This window comes from Pinus tabuliformis, chromosome 2_2, assembly GCF_031772625.1.
Source record: "Pinus tabuliformis cultivar Carrire ecotype Pingquan chromosome 2_2, CPIR1, whole genome shotgun sequence".
NCBI lineage: Eukaryota > Viridiplantae > Streptophyta > Pinopsida > Pinales > Pinaceae > Pinus > Pinus tabuliformis.
In genome coordinates this window covers 139,078,980-139,095,676 of record NC_142300.1, presented here as the reverse complement: position 1 = coordinate 139,095,676, position 16,697 = coordinate 139,078,980, and the positions used below count along the sequence as shown (strand labels likewise).

General features: G+C 48.7%; 1 pseudogene; it reads right to left on the bottom strand.

The window, feature by feature from the left end:
- Positions 1 to 46: 46 nt before the first annotated feature.
- On the bottom strand, positions 47 to 1,862 carry LOC149191699 (18S ribosomal RNA; annotated as a pseudogene).
- Positions 1,863 to 16,697: the final 14,835 nt, after the last annotated feature.

The following is a 16,697-nucleotide window of genomic DNA, read 5'->3' as shown; positions in this document are numbered from 1 at the left end:
AATCGAAACCCAACCAACCCGAACCAAAAAAGAAAACCCCTACTATCAATGATCCTACTGCCGGTTCACCTACAGTAAGCTTGTTATGACTTCTCCTTCCTATAAATGATAAGGTTTAATGAATTTCTCATGACGTCGACAACAACAAACCACCATCGTCGACGCAATCTGAACACTTCATATGATCATTCAATTGGTATGAGCGATGGGTGGTGTGTACAAAGGGCAGGGACGTAGTCAACACAAGTTGATGACACACACTTACTAGGAATTCCTCGTTGAAGACCAATAATTGCAATGGTCTATCCCCATCATGATGTAATTTGAGAATATTTCTCGATCCTCTCAAACCAGGAAGAAAAAATCATTGGCTGCATCAATGTAGCGCACGAGCAACCTAGAACAAATAAGGGCATCACATACATGTTATTGCCTCAAAATTCCATGGCCTAAATGACCATAGTCCCTATAAGAAGCTACCCACAAAGGGAAACCTCCATGTAGCTAGTTAGCAAGCTGAGGTCTTGTTCATTATCGGAATTATCCATACAAATTGCTCCACCAACTAAGAATGGCCATGCACCACCACCCATAGAATCGAGAAAGAGCTCTCAATCTGTCAATCCTTACTATGTCTGGACTTGGTAAGTTTCCCCGTGTTGAGTCAAATTGAGCCACAGGCTCCACTCCTGGTGGTGCCCTCCCATCAATTCCTTTATGTTTCAGCCTTGCAACCATACTCCCCCCCGCAATGCAAACACTTTGATTTCTCAGAAGGTGCTGACGAAGTCTTTAGAGCAACAACATCTGCCGATCCCTGGTCGACATAATTTATGGTTGAGACTAGGATGGTATCTGATCATCTTCAAGCCCCCAACTTTCATTCTAGATTAATGAAAACATCCTTGGCAAATGCTTTCACAGTGTTTGTCTTTCATAAATCCAAGAATTTCACCTCTGACAATGAAATACGAATGCTCCCGACAATCCCTATTAATCATTACTCTGGTCCCAAAGGCTAACACAATATGACCACACCCCTATCACATTATTCCATGCTAATGTATTTAGAGCATAAGCTTGCTTTGAGCACTCTAATTTTTTCAAAGTAACAATGCCAAAGCCGCGACCCAGCCAATTAAGGCTAGGAGCACGCTGCTGATAAAAGGGATGGAAGGGTAGGTGCGCATCGAGTAGGCGGATTGACCTTTATGACCCAAGATCTAACTACGAGATTTTTAACTAAAATAACTTAAATATACACTACTGGAGCTAGAATTACTACAGTTGTTGGCACCAGACTTTCCCTCTAATGGACCCTCATTAAGGGATTTAGATTGTACTAATTCCAATTACCAAACTCTATGAGCCTAGTACTGTTATTTATTGTCACTACCTCCCAAGTCAGGATTGGCTAATTTGTGCACTTACTGCCTTCCTTGGATGTGGTAGCGGTTTCTCAGGCTCCCTCTCTAGAATCGAACCCTAACTCTCCATCACCCATCACCACCATGGTAGGCCTCTATCCCACCATCGAAAGTTGATAGGGCAGAAATTTGAATGAAGCATCGCTATTACAAGGGTTGTGTGATCTGTCAAGTTATCATGAGTCACCAGAAAATCGAGCAAGCCCGTGCCAGCCTTTTATCTAAAAAAATGAATCCCTTCTAAAGATTCGGGACTTGGTGCACGTATTAGCTATATAATTACTAGGGTTATTCAAGTACTATGCTACCATCAAAAAAAATATAACTGATTTAATAAGCCATTTGCAGTTTCATAGTCTGAATTAGTTCATACCTAGACATGCATGACTTAATCTTTGAGACAAGCATATGACAACTGGTAGGATCAACTAGGTAGCACCCCCCCACTTCAAAGGGAATTCTGGGTTCTCTCTTACCAAGAGCCAACCTGAACACCCATCAAGTCAAAGAGATATCAAAATATCATGTAAAACTTTTATGCCTTCTACCTCTTGCATCCCAAGAAGGAAGCACAATGTACCAAGGCCACTTCGGAGTTCGCAACCATGCCCCAACCAACAAGAAAATGAGCGATCACTCACCCACTCCCTTAGAAATGCCTCCAAAGGTCTCCACAGCCTGCACTGAGGCCACCTAGGAGTCGACCCGGACAGCAGCAATGATGCACCTCGATCTACCGATCACCTGTGGTAGCCTCGATGTAAAGGAAACAAATGGAGAATGACCAACCACACAACCTCTACATTATAAATGAGCCCCAACCCTCCCTGCTCCACACCGAGGCCACCGAGGAATCCACTCGGATAGTAGCAATTATGGACCCTGATCTCCCGATCACCTGCAGTAGCCTTGATGTGAAGGAAAAGGAAGGAAATAAAAGGAAGAAAACTAACCGCAAATCCTATCATAGAGAGGCCATACAAAACTCCCCACCCCATACCAATGCCACCTAGGAGTCAACCCAGATAGTAGCAACAGTCGACCTCGATCGGATGATCGCCTACGACACCCTTAACACAAAGGCAAGGGAAGAAAAATAATACAAGACAAACCGATCCTGCAACCTCCCTTAGAAATGCTCCCCAACCCTCCCCTCCCCACACAGAGGCCACCTAGGACTCCACCCGGAAAGCAACAATGATGGACCTCGATCGCATGATCGCCTACAGCAGCCTCAATGCAAAGGAAATGGAAGGAAATAAAAAAAGACCAACCAAGCCCACAACCTCTCTTAGAAATGCCTCTCGACCCTCCCCACCCCGCACGAAGGCCACCTAAGAGTCCACCTAAGAGTCCACCTGGACAGCAGCAATGGTGGACCTTGATCACTTGACCACCTATGTCAACCATGATTCGAAGGCAAAGGAAGGAAATAAATGCAAATCAAGAGGCTCGCTACACAATACAAGAACATATCCAAACTAGAGGAGGGATCGGGCAGCTCCGAACCCCACACACCCTACATACAGGCAACCTAGGAGATTTCCCATAGTGTTACCCACTAGACATTGAATAATCTTCACCTATGGCCACCTACACATAGAGGAGAAAGGTCGAAGATTTCCACCTTAAAATCCTTCTTCTAGATAGGCCCCACCATCAACGTAGGAAGCCTCCTCCCCATTGGACCATGAGTGAATACACAATTGAAACAAAAAATTCCCATAAACGTTGTGACTTAACATTTCCAACAACAAAAGCCTGCCACGCATGCGAGATGCAAGGAAAAATCCGACCACTCAATCGAACATATGGGCCAACACATCTATCAAAACCTCGAAGCCAACACAACCACGGATGATGTGCACTTTGAAAGGAATGCCAACCCTTAACTTTATAATAAGGAGAACAGAGCCTCACATCGCCTGATGAGAAAAGCAAGAAAGAGGGAGGTTAGGTGGTTTACAACGAAAACCCTTCTAAGTTCCTCTTAAATGTATGCATCTCAACCAACAATGCCAACATAGAAAGAGTACAAGCACAAGAAATCGGCACCATAAATAGCCGAACAATGAAGAGGCTAGCCATCATAGGGAGCCACACCACAAAAACCCATACATCTCTAAGAACATAGAGAAAAAGGGGAATTGTTCACATATGCCTCCCGGGACAAGCATGGCCAACATTATCGCTCATGTGCTACTAATTGGGTATGGAGAGAAGATGAAAATTGGCCACCCTACAAATTACCCAAGGCTATTCTTGAGGCAAACCTGAAAAACCAACTCAATTACCAAACCACCTTTCACACGAAAAGAAAACCCCTCCCCACCAAATAGGGAGGAGGTGAACAATATAACAAGGAGCCAATTTAAATGGAGCCACACATGGCTACCCAACCCAATCAAAATTTTCTATTCACAACAACCGAGGGGCACGATAGTGACATAGGCATGACATAGTTTTGGGGTTTCCATCTATGACCACAACAACAAAGGCTCAAAGGAGCATTGAGAAAACTTGAACATTTTTATTGTTCGGATGGGCAAGAGAGATAGGGACGAGCATGGCCAACATTACCGCTCATGTGCTACCGGGGTGGGGATGGAGAGAAGATGAAAATTGGCCACCCTACAAATGACCCAAGGCCATCGTTCAGGAAAACCTGACAAAACAACTCAATTACCAACCCACCTTTCACACGGAAAGAAAACCTATCACTTGTATCATTTGGACGGGCACGAGGGACTAGGATGAGCCAAGGAGCCACACCAAAAAATCCCATACAACTTCAAGAACTTAGAGAGCAGAAGGGGAATTGTTCACATATGCCTCCCGGGACGATCATGACCAACATTACCACTCATGTGCTACCGAGTGGGGATGGATAGAAGATGAAAACCAACTACCATACAAATGACCCAAGGCCATCCTTCAGGAAAAACTGAACAAACATCTCAATTACTAGCCCATTTTTCACACGAAAAGCAAGACCGCACCCGAACGAGTTTACATGGGCACCCTCACATGACTTGACCTGACCGAACCAAATGAGTTTTCATGGATTCCCTCACACGACATGAAATGACCCGACCCTACCTGACCAAGTTTACATGGTTGCCCACACACGAGCAAAATGAAGGCACAAGGGAGAGCCAGGCAAAATAGTTACACGAACGTGCACAAAGCCCAACCTAGGTCACAAATTAGCAATTTTGATACAGGCTCGTGTGCCCAGGTGGGCCTTCACACTGAATGACCTGACCAAATGAGTTTACATGAGTGCCCTCAAACGACCCACCCAAATGTGTTTACATGAACACCCTCAAATGACCCGCCCGAACAAGTTTACATGGGTGCCCTCAAACGACCCGCCTGAACAAAGTAAACACGGGCACCCTCAAATGACCGGCCCGAATGAGTTTACATGGACGCCCACACACGATCGAAATGAAGGCACAAGGTAGAGTCGGGCACCAGTTCACATGGATGCCCTCGCCCAACCCGCTTGACCCGCCCGAACGAGTTTACATGGACACCCTCGCCTGACCTGCCCAAAAAAGTTAACACGGATTCCCCCAAATGACCCACATGAACAAGTTTACACAGACACACTAAAATGACCCGTCCGAATGAGTTGACATAGATGCCCTCAAACAACCCACTCGAATGAGTTTAGATGCACGCCCATACGACCGAAACGAAGGAACACGGGCGAGTTGGGTAAATGAGCTGCATGAATGTGCACAAAGCCCACCCCAGGTCACAACTTAGCATTTTTGATACGGGCTCATGTGCCTGGGCATGCCCACACACTAAACAACCCGACAGAACGAGTTTACACAAACACCTTCGCTCGACTTGCCTGAACGAGTTTACACGGACACCCTCACCCGACCTGCCTAAACGATTTTACATGGACTACCTCAAACGACTTGCATGAATGAACTGCCTGAACGATTTTACACGGATGCCCTCAAACGACCTGCTCGAGTGAGTTAACACTGACACCCTCAAATGACCCACCCGAATGAGTTTACATGGGTGCCCACATGACCGAAATGAATGCACAAGGGAGAGCTGGGCAAACAAGCTACACAAACATGCACAAAGCCCACCCCAGGTCACAACATAACATTTTTAATATGGGCTTGTGTGCCTGGGTTCACCCTCACATTGAACGACCTGACCGAATGACTTTACATGGAGACCCTTTCCTGACCTGCCCAAATGTGTTTACACAAATTCCCTCGCCCAACCCACCTGAAAGAGTTTACATGGACGCCCTCAAACGACCCACTTGAACGACCTGACTGAATAAGTTTATATGAATGCCCTCAAACGACCCACCCACATAAGTAGACACGGACACCCTCAAATGACCTGCCTGAATGAGTTTACATGGGTGCCCACACGACCGAAACTAAGGCACAAGGGAGAGCCGGGAAAGCGAGCTGCATGAACATGTACAAAGCCCACCTCGGGTCACAACTTACATTTTTGATATGGACTGATGTCCTCGGGCACACCCTCACACTGAACCATCCGCCCGAATGAGTTTACACAACCGCCCTCGCCCAACCCGCTCGACCTGCCCGAACGAGTTTACACGGATGCCCTCACCCGACCCACCCGGACGAGTTTTCACAGATGCGCTCAAATGACCTGCCTGAATGACCTGCTTGAACGAGTTTACATGGACGCCCTCAAATGACCTACCTGAATGAGTTGACACAGATGCCCTCAAATGACCTACCCGAACGAGTTTACATGGGTGCCCACACGACTGAAATGAAGGCACAAGGGAGATTCAGGCAAATGATCTGTATGAACATGCACAAAGCCCACCTCAGGTCACAACTTAGCATTTTTGATATGGGCTTGTGTTCCCAGGCGAGCCATCACACTGAATGACCTGACCGAATGAGTTTACACGCACATGCTCACCCGACCCACCTAAACGAGTTTACATGGAGACCCTCGCCTGACCCGCCCAAATGATCCTCCCAAACGAGTTTGCACGGATGCCCTCAAATGACTCGCCTGAATGACCCACCTGAACGAGTTGACATGGATGCCCTCAAAAAACCTACCGGAATGAGTTTACATGGGCGCCCACATGACCAAAACGAGGGGACAAGGGAGAGTGAGGCAAATGAGTTGCACAAACGTGCACAAAGCCCACCCTGGGTCATAACTTAGAATTTTTTATACGGGCTGATGTGCCTAGGTGTGCTTTGATAGTGAATGGCTTGACCGAATGAGTTTAAATGAATGCCCTCGCCCGACCCACCTGAAGGAGTTTACAAGGACACCATCGCCCAACCCGCCTGAACGATTTTACAATAGACGCCCTCAAACTACTCGCCCGAATGACCTACCTAAATTCATTTACATGGATGCCCTCAAATGACCCGCCTGAATGAGTTTACAAGGAAGACCTCAAAAAACATGCCCGAACGCCCCACCTGAACGAGTTTACACAAACACCTTCAAATGACCTACCTGAACGACCTGCATGTACAAGTTTACATGGATGCCCTCAAACAACCCGCCAGAACGAGTTGACATGGACGCCCTCAAATGACCCAAATGAATGAGATTACATGGGTGCCCACACGACCAAAACAAAGAGAAAAGGGAGAGTCATGCTAATGAGTTTCACGAATGTGCACAAAGTCCACCCTCAGTCACAAATTAGCATTTTTGATATAGGCTCATGTGTCCTGGTGCGCCCTCACACTGAATGACCTAACCAAACGAGTTTACATGGATGCCCTCACCCAACCCGCACAAATGCATTTACATGGAAGCCCTTGTGTGACTTGCCCGAACAAGTTTACACGGACACCCTCACCTGACCCGCCCAAAGGAGTTTACATGGATGCCCTAAAACGGCCTGCCTGAACAACTAGCTCAAACGAGTTTACACGGACACCCCAAAATGACCTGCCCGAATGACCTCCATGAATGAGTTGACACATACGCCCTCAAACAACTCACCTTAATGAGTTTACATGGGCGCCCACATGACCGAAACAAAGGGACAAGGGAGAGACAAGCAAACAAGCTGCACGAACATGCACAAAGCCCACCGCAAGTCACAACTTAGAATTTTTTATATGAGCTCGTGTGCCCAGGTGTGCCCTCACATTAAACGACCTGACTAAAAAAGCTTACATGGATGCTCTCATCTGATCCACCCAAACAAGTTTACACGGACGTCTTCACCCGACCCGCCTGAACGAGATTTCGCGGACACCCTCAAATGACTCACTTGAGCAACCCACCCCAACAAGTTTACATGGAAGCCCTCAAATGACCCGCTTGAATGACCCACTCGAATGAGGTTACATGAACACCCTCAAATGACCCGCCCAAACGACCCGCCCGAATTATTTTACATGGATTCCCTCAAACAACCCGCATGAATGACCCACCCGAATGAGTTGACACAGACGCCCTCAAATGACCCACCCAAATGAGTTTACAAGGGCGCCCACATGACCAAAATGAAGGGACAAGCGAGAGTTGGGTAAATGAACTGCACGAACGTGCACAATGCTCACCCCAGGTCACAACTTAGCATTTTTTATACGAGCTCATGTGCCTAGCCATGCCCTCACACTGAATGACCCGACCGAATGAGTTTACATGGACACCCTCGCCTGACCTACCCGAACGATTTTACATGGGCGCCCTTGCCCAACCCACCCGAATGAGTTTACATGGATGGCCTCAAAAGACTCGCCCGAACAACCCGCCTAAACAAGTTTACAAGGGCACCCTAAAACAACCATCCTGAACGAGTTGACATGGATGCCCTCAAATGACCCACCCGAATGAGTTTACATGAGTGCCCACACGATTGAAATGAAGGGAAAAGGGAGAGTTGGGAAAATGAGCTACACGAACGTGCACAAAGCCCACCCTTGGTCACAACTTAGCATTTTTTATACAGGCTCGTGTGCCAGGGCATGCCCTCAAAATGAATGACCTGACTGAATGAGTTTACATGGATTCCCTCGCCTGACCCACCCGAATGAGTTTGCATAGATGCCCTCATCCAACCCACCCTAACAAGCTTACATAAACACCCTCGAATGACCTGCCCGAACGACTTGCCTGAACGAGCTGACATGGATGCGCTCAAATGACCCACCCAAATGAGTTGACATGGACGCCCTCAAATGACCTGCCCGAATGAGTTTACATGGGTGCCCACACGACCGAAACAAAGTCACAAGGGAGATTCCGGAAAACGAGCTGCACGAATGTGCACAAAGCCCACCCCTAGTCACAACTTAGCATTTTCGATACGGGCTTGTGTGCATTGGTGTGCCCTCACACTAAACCATCCGTGCGAACGATTTTTCATGAATGCCCTTGCTCGACCCGCTCGACCCCCTCGAATGAGTTTACATGGACACCCTCGCCCGACCCACTTGAATGACCCACCCCAATGCATTTACATTAATGCCCTCAAACAAACCACGCGATCGAGTTTCCATGATGCCCTCAAACAACCCGCTCGAACGACCCACCCGAACAAGTTTACATAGACACCCTCAAACGACTCACCCGAATGAGTTTACATGGGTGCCCACACAACTGAAATGAAGGCTTAAGGGAGAGTTGGGCAAACAAGCTGCATGAACGTGCACAAAGCCCACCACAGGTCACAACTTAGCATTTTTCATACGAACTCATGTGCCCAAGTGCATCCTCACACTGAATGACCCAAACGAACTAGTTTACAAGAACGCCCTCAAATGACCCTCCTGAACGAGTTTACATGAGCGCCCTCGAATGATCCCCCAAAATGAGTTTACATGAACACCTTCAAATGACCCACTCGAACGAGTTTACATGGATTCCATCAAATGACTCCCCCGAAGGAGTTTACACAGCCACACTCAAACAACCCGCACGAACAAGTTTACATGGGCGCCCACACTACCAAAACAAAGGCACAAGGGAGAGTCAGGCAAAAACACTGCACGAATGTGCACAAAGCCCACCCCGGGTCACAACTTACATTTTTTATACGGGCTCGTGTACCTGGGCATGCCCTCACACTAAATGACAAGACCGGATGAGTTTACGCAGGTGCCATCAAATGACCCTCCCGAATGATTTTACATGGAAAACGACATGCCTGAACGAGTTTACATGGAAAACGACTAGCCAAAATGCATTTACATGGGTGCCCTCAAACAACCTGCCCAAACAAGTTTACATGGTCACCCCCAAACGACCCACCCAAACGAGTTTACATGGCAAATGACCTTTGCAAATGAGTTTACACGGGTGCCCTAAAACGTCCCGTCCGAATGAGTTTACATGGAAAATGACCTGCTCAAACAAGTGTACACAGAAAATGATCCTCAAATGACCCACTTAAATGATTTTACATGGAAAACGATGCTCCCGAATGAGTTTACGGGGGTGCCCTCAAATGACCTGCCTGAATGATTTTACATGGCAAATGACTCGCCCGAACGAGTTACATGGGTGCCCTCAAATGACCTGCTCGAATGAGTTTACATGGCAAACAACCTGCCTAAATGAGTTTACATGGGAAAACGACCTGCCCAAATGAGTTTGCACAGGCAAACGACCTGCCCGAATGAGTTTACACGACAAACAACCTGCCCGAGTGAGTTTCATGGGCTTCGGCACACAACCAAAATGAAGGCACAAGGGACAGTTGGGCAAACATGTCGCACAAACATGCACAAAGCCCACCCCCAGTCACAACTTAGAATTTTTTATAGGGCCATGTGTGCCCTGGGTTCCCTCACATGACACAACACGACCGAACCCGGCCTAACCCACCACAACGCGTTTGCATGGGCACCCACACACGACACATCCCGACCCGCCCGAACTAAATTTGGGGTTTCCATGGGTGCACAACTTGATCGAAATTTAATATTTTCATGGGTGCACGACCCGAATGAAGGGATGAGGGAGCGTCAAGAAAATGGGCCGCAAGAATGCGTTGAAGACACATGGGCAATCATGACTTAGCGTTTTTGGCACGGCCACGTGTTCCCGAGCACCCACACATGGCACAACATGACCCGACTGGCCTTGGGCGATCTGACCCAACTCACCCAAATGCGTTTGGATGGGCACCCACACACGACATGACACGACCTGACTCAAACAAAATTTTGGGTTTCCATGGGTGCACAACCCGAATGAAATTTGGGGTTTCCATGGGTGCATGACCCAAATGAAGGAACAAGGGAGCATCAAGCAAACGGGCTGCATGAACGTGTAGAAGGCACACAAGGGGTCACGACTTAGCATTTTTGGCACTACCACATGTGCCTGAGCACCCACACATGGCATGACCTGACCCCCCAGAATGAAATTTGGGGTTTCCATGGGTGCACCACTCAAACGAAGGCACGAGGGAGCGTCAGGAAAATGGGTCACATGAACGTGTAGAAGGCACACAGGCGGTCACATCTTAGCATTTTTTGCACAACCACATGTTACCAAGCACCCACACACAGCATGGCATGACCCGACCTAACTCACCCAAATGCGTTTGCATGGGCACCCACACATGACACGACCCGACTTGCCCAAATGAAATTTGGGGTTTCCATGTGTGCACAACCTGAACAAAATTTGAGGTTTCCATGGGTGCATGACCCGAACGAAGCCACAAGGGTGTGTCTGGCAAATGGGCTGCAGGAACGTACAAAAGACACATTATCGATGATGGCTTAGAATTTTTGGCATGGCCACGTGTGCCTGAGCACCCACACACAACACAGCACGACTCGACTCGACCCGACCTGACCTGACCAAATGAGTTTACATAGATGCCCTCGCCCGACCCACCCGAATGATTTTACACAGACGCCCTCACCTGACCTATCTGAATGAGTTAACGCGGATGCCCTCAAACGACCCGACTTAACAAGTTTATAGGGATGCACTCAAATGACCCACCAGAATGAGGTTACACAGGCGCCCTCAAACAACCCGCTTGAACGAGTTTAGATGGGTGTCCATACGATCGAAATGAAGGCACAAGGGAGAGCTGGGCAAACGAGCTACACAAATGAGCTCAAAGCCCACCCTGGGTCACAACTTAGCATTTTTGATATGGGCTCATGTGCCACGGCACACCCACACACTGAACGACCCGACCGAATGAGTTTACATGGACACGCTTGCCTGACCTACCTGAACGAGTTTAGATGGATGCCCTCGCCTGACCCGCCCGAACGAGTTTACATGGATGCCCTCAAACGACCTGCCCGAATGACCTGCCCGAACGAGTTTACATGGATGCACTCAAATGACCTGCCCAAAAGAGTTGACAAAGATGCCCTTAAACCACCCACCCGAACAAGTGTACATGGGCACCCACATGACTGAAATGAAGGCACAAGGGAAAGCGAGCGAACAAGTTGCACGAACATGCACAAAGCCCATCCTGGGTCACAACTTAGCATTTTTTATACGGGCTCGTGAGCCTGAGTGCGCCCTCACACTGAACGACCCGACAAAATGAGTTTTCATGGACACTCTTGCCCGACCTGCCTGAACGAGTTTACACGAACGCGCTCACCGACCCGCCTGAATGACCCAGCCAAACGAGTTTACACAGACGCCGTCAAACGACCCACCTGAACGACCCGCTGGAAAGTGTTGACGTGGACTCCCTTAAACAACCCACTTGAATGAGTTTACATGGGCACCCACATGACTGAAACGAAGGGACGAGGGAGAGCTGGGAAAATGAGCTATATGAACATGCACAAAGCCCACCCCAAGTCACAACTTAGAATTTTTTATATAGGCTCGTGTGCCTGGGCGCGCTCTCACATTGAACGACCCAACCGAGCAAGTTTAAATGCATGCCCTCACCCCCCCCACCCAAATGAGTTTACATGGATGCCCTCGCCTGACTCGCCTAAACGCGTTTACACGGATGCCCTCAAATGACCCGCCCAAACGAACTGCCTAAATGAGTTTACATGGACGCCCTCAAACGACCTGCCCAAACAACCCACCCTATCGAGTTTACACGAACACCTTCAAACGACCCACCTGAATGACCTGCTCAAATGAGTTTACACAGATGCCCTCAAACGACCTGCCTGAATGAGTTGACATGGACGCCCTCAAACGATCTGCCTGAACGAGTTTACATGAGCACCCACATGGCCAAAATAAAGCGGTAAGGGAGAGCCAGGCAAATGAGCTGCACAAACATGCACAAATCCTACCCATGGTCACAACTTAGCATTTTTGATATGGGCTCATGTGCCCCAGTGTGCCCTCACACTAAACAACCTGACCGAATGAGTTTACATGGACGCCCTCGCTCAACCCTCCCAAACGAGTTTACACAGATTCCCTCGCTCGATCCACCCAAACGAGTTTACATAGATGCCCTCGCCTGACCCGCCCTAAGTAGTTTACATGGATGCCCTTAAATGACCCTCCCGAACAACCCGCCTGAATGAGTTTACATGGACACCCTCAAACGAACCACCCAAACAACCTCCCCGAATGAGTTGACATGTACACCCTCAAACGACCAACCTGAACGAGTTTACATGGGCGCCCACACGACCGAAACGAAGGGAAATGGGAGAGTTAAGAAAATGAGCTACATGAATGTGCACAAAGCCCACCCTGGGTCACAACTTAACATTTTTGATATAGGCTCGAGTGCTCGGGCACGCCCTCACACTGAACAACCCGACCGAATGAGTTTACACGAACGATCTCTCCCAACCCGTCCAAACGAGTTTACACAGAAGCCCTTGCCCAACCCGCGCAAACGAGTTTACATGGATGCCCTCAAATGACTCGCCTAAATGACCCACCTGAATGAGTTTACACAGACGCCCTCAAACAACCCACCCGATTGACCCACCTGAACAGGTTTACATGAACACCCTCAAATGACCCTCCTAAATGACCTACCCGAGCGAGTTTATGTGAATACCGTCAAACGACCCGCCTGAACAAGTTGACACAGACGCCCTCAAACAACCTACCTGAATGATTTTACACGGCTGAACATCCCGCCCGAACGAGTTTACATGGGCACCCTAAAACGACCAGCCCGAACGATTTTACATGGATGCACACAGACAACCAAAACAAAGGCACAAGGTAGAGTCAGGCAAATGAGCTGCAGGAATGTGCACAAAGCTCACCTCGGGTCACAACTTACCATTTCTCATACGGGCTCGTGTGCCCTGGCATGCCCTCTCACTGAACGACCTGACTGAACCAGTTTACATGGATGCCCTTGCCCAACCCGCTCGACTCGCCTGAACGAGTTTACACAGACTCCCTCGCCTGACCCGCCTGAACGAGTTAACACGGACGCCCTCAAATGACCAGCCCAAATGAGTTTACAGGGATGCACTCAAATGACCTACACAAATGAGTTGACACGGACGCCCTCAAATGACCAGCCCGAACAAGTTTAGATGCACGCCCATACGACCAAAATGAAGGCACAAGGGAGAGCTAGGAAAATGAGCCACATGAATGTGCACAAAGCCCACCCCTGGTCACAAAATAGCATTTTTGATACGGGCTCATGTGCCCGGGTGTGCCCACACACTGAATGACCAGATCGAACGAGTTTACATGGACACCTTTGCCCGACCTGCCCGAATGAGTTTACACTGACGCACTCACCTGACCTACCTGAATGAGTTTACACGGATGTCCTCAAACAGCCTTCCTGAACGAGTTTACACGGATGTCCTCAAATGACCCACCTGAGCGAGTTAACATGGACACCCTCAAATAACTCACCTGAACGAGTTTACATTGGCACCCACATGACTGAAACGAATGCACAAGGGAGAGCTGGGCAAACGAGCTGCACGAACATGCACAAAGCACACCCCGGGTCACAACTTAGCATTTTTGATACGGGCCCATTTGCCCGGGTGCACCCTCACAATGAACAACCCAACCGAATGAGTTTACATAGAGACCCTTGCCTAACCCGCTTGAACGAGTTTACACAGATGTCCTCGCCCAACCCACCTGAACAAGTTTACATGGATGCCCTCAAACGACCCGCCTAAATGACATGCCTGAACAAGTTTACATGGATGCCCTCAAACGACCTGCCCGCATGAGTTGAAATGGACGCCCTCAAACAACATGCCCGAACGAGTTTACATGGGTGCCTACACGATCGAAACAAAGGCACAAGGGAGAGCTAGGAAAACGAGTTGCATGAACATGCACCAAACCCACCCAGGGTCACAACTTAGCATTTTTGATATGGACTAGTGTGTCCAGGTGCACCTTCACACTGAACGATCTGCCTGAACAAGTTTACACGAACGCCCTCGCCTGACCTGCTCAACCTGCCCGAACAAGTTTACACGGACGCCCTCACCCGACCTGCCCGAACGAGTTTACATAGATGCCCTCAAATGACCTGCCCAAATGACCCACTCGAACGAGTTTACATGGATGCCCTAAAATGACCTGCCTGAATGAGTTGATGTAGATGCCCTCAAATGACCTGCTTGAACAAGTTTACATGGGTGCCCACACAACCGAAATGAAAGCACAAGGGAGAGCCTGGAAAATGATCTGCACGAACATGCATAAAGCCCACCTAGTGTCACAACTTAGCATTTTTGATACAGGCTCGTGTGCCGGGAAAATCAATCACATTAAATGACCTAACCGAATGAGTTTACACGCACATGCTCGCCTGACCCACCCAAATGAGTTTACACAGACGCCTTCACCCGACATGCCCGAACGATCCTCCCGAACGAGTTTACATGGATGCCCTCAAACGACTACCTGAACAACCCACCCAAGCGAGTTGACACGGACGCCTTCAAACAACCTGCCCAAATGAGTTTACATGGGTGCCCACAGGACCAAAACGAAGGGACAAGGGAGAGTCAGGAAAATGAGCTGCATGAACGTGCATAAAGCCCAACCTAGGTCACAAATTAGAATTTTTTATACAGGCTCATATGCCCGGGTGCGCTCTCACAATGAACGACCTGACCAAATGAGTTTAAACAAACGCTGTCCCCTAACCCGCCCGAACAAGTTTACACTGACACCATCACCTAACCCACCTGAACGAGTTTACATGGACGCCCTCAAATGACCCGCCCAAATGATCCACCTGAAAGATTTTACATGGACGCCCTCAAACAACTCGCCCGAATGAGTTTACAATGATGCCCTCAAACGACACGCCCTAATGACTTGCCTGAATGAGTTTACATGAACGCCTTCAAATGACCCGCCTGAATGACTTGCTTGAACGAGTTTACATGGACGCCCTCAAACGACCCACCCGAACAAGTTGACATGGACGCCCTCAAATGACCCACCCGAATAAGTTTACATGGGCGACCACACAACCGAAACAAAGGGACAAGGGAGAGCCGGGCTAACGAGCTGCACGAACATGCACAAAGCCCACCTTGAGTCACAACTTAACATTTTTGATACGAGCTCGTGTGTCCCTGTGTGCCCTCACACTGAACGACCCAACCAAATGAGTTTACATGGATGCCCTCACCCAACCTGCACAAACGAGTTTACGTGGAAGCCCTCGCCCGACCCGCTCGCACAAGTTTACACGGACACCCTCGCCCGACCTGCCCAAAGGAGTTTACATGGATGCCCTCAAACAACCTACCCGAACGACCCACTTGAACGAGTTTACATGAATGCCCTCAAATGACCCGCCTAAACGACCTCCCCAAATGAGTTGACACAGACGCGCTCAAACGACCTGCCTGAATGAGTTTACATGGGCACCCACATGACCAAAGCATAGGGACAAGGGAGAGATGGGAAAACAAGCTACAAAAATGTGCACAAAGCCCACCCCAGGTCACAACATAGCATTTTTTATACAGGCTCATGTGCCCAGGCATTCCCTCACATTGAACGACCCGACTAAATGAGTTTACATGCACGCTCTCGCCCAACCCACCCAAACGAGTTTATATGGATGCCCTCGGCCGACCCACCTGAAAAATATTTCATATATGCCCTCAAATGACTTGCCTGAAAGACCCACCCCAACAAGTTTACACAAAAGCCCTCAAATGACCCACCTAAACGAACCACCCAAACGAGGTTACACGAATCCCTGAATGACTCGCCCGAATGATTTTGCGCGGATGCCCTCAAACAACCTGCCAGAATGACCCACCTAAATGAGTTGACACAGACGCCCTCAAACAACATACCCAAATGAGTTTACATGGGTGC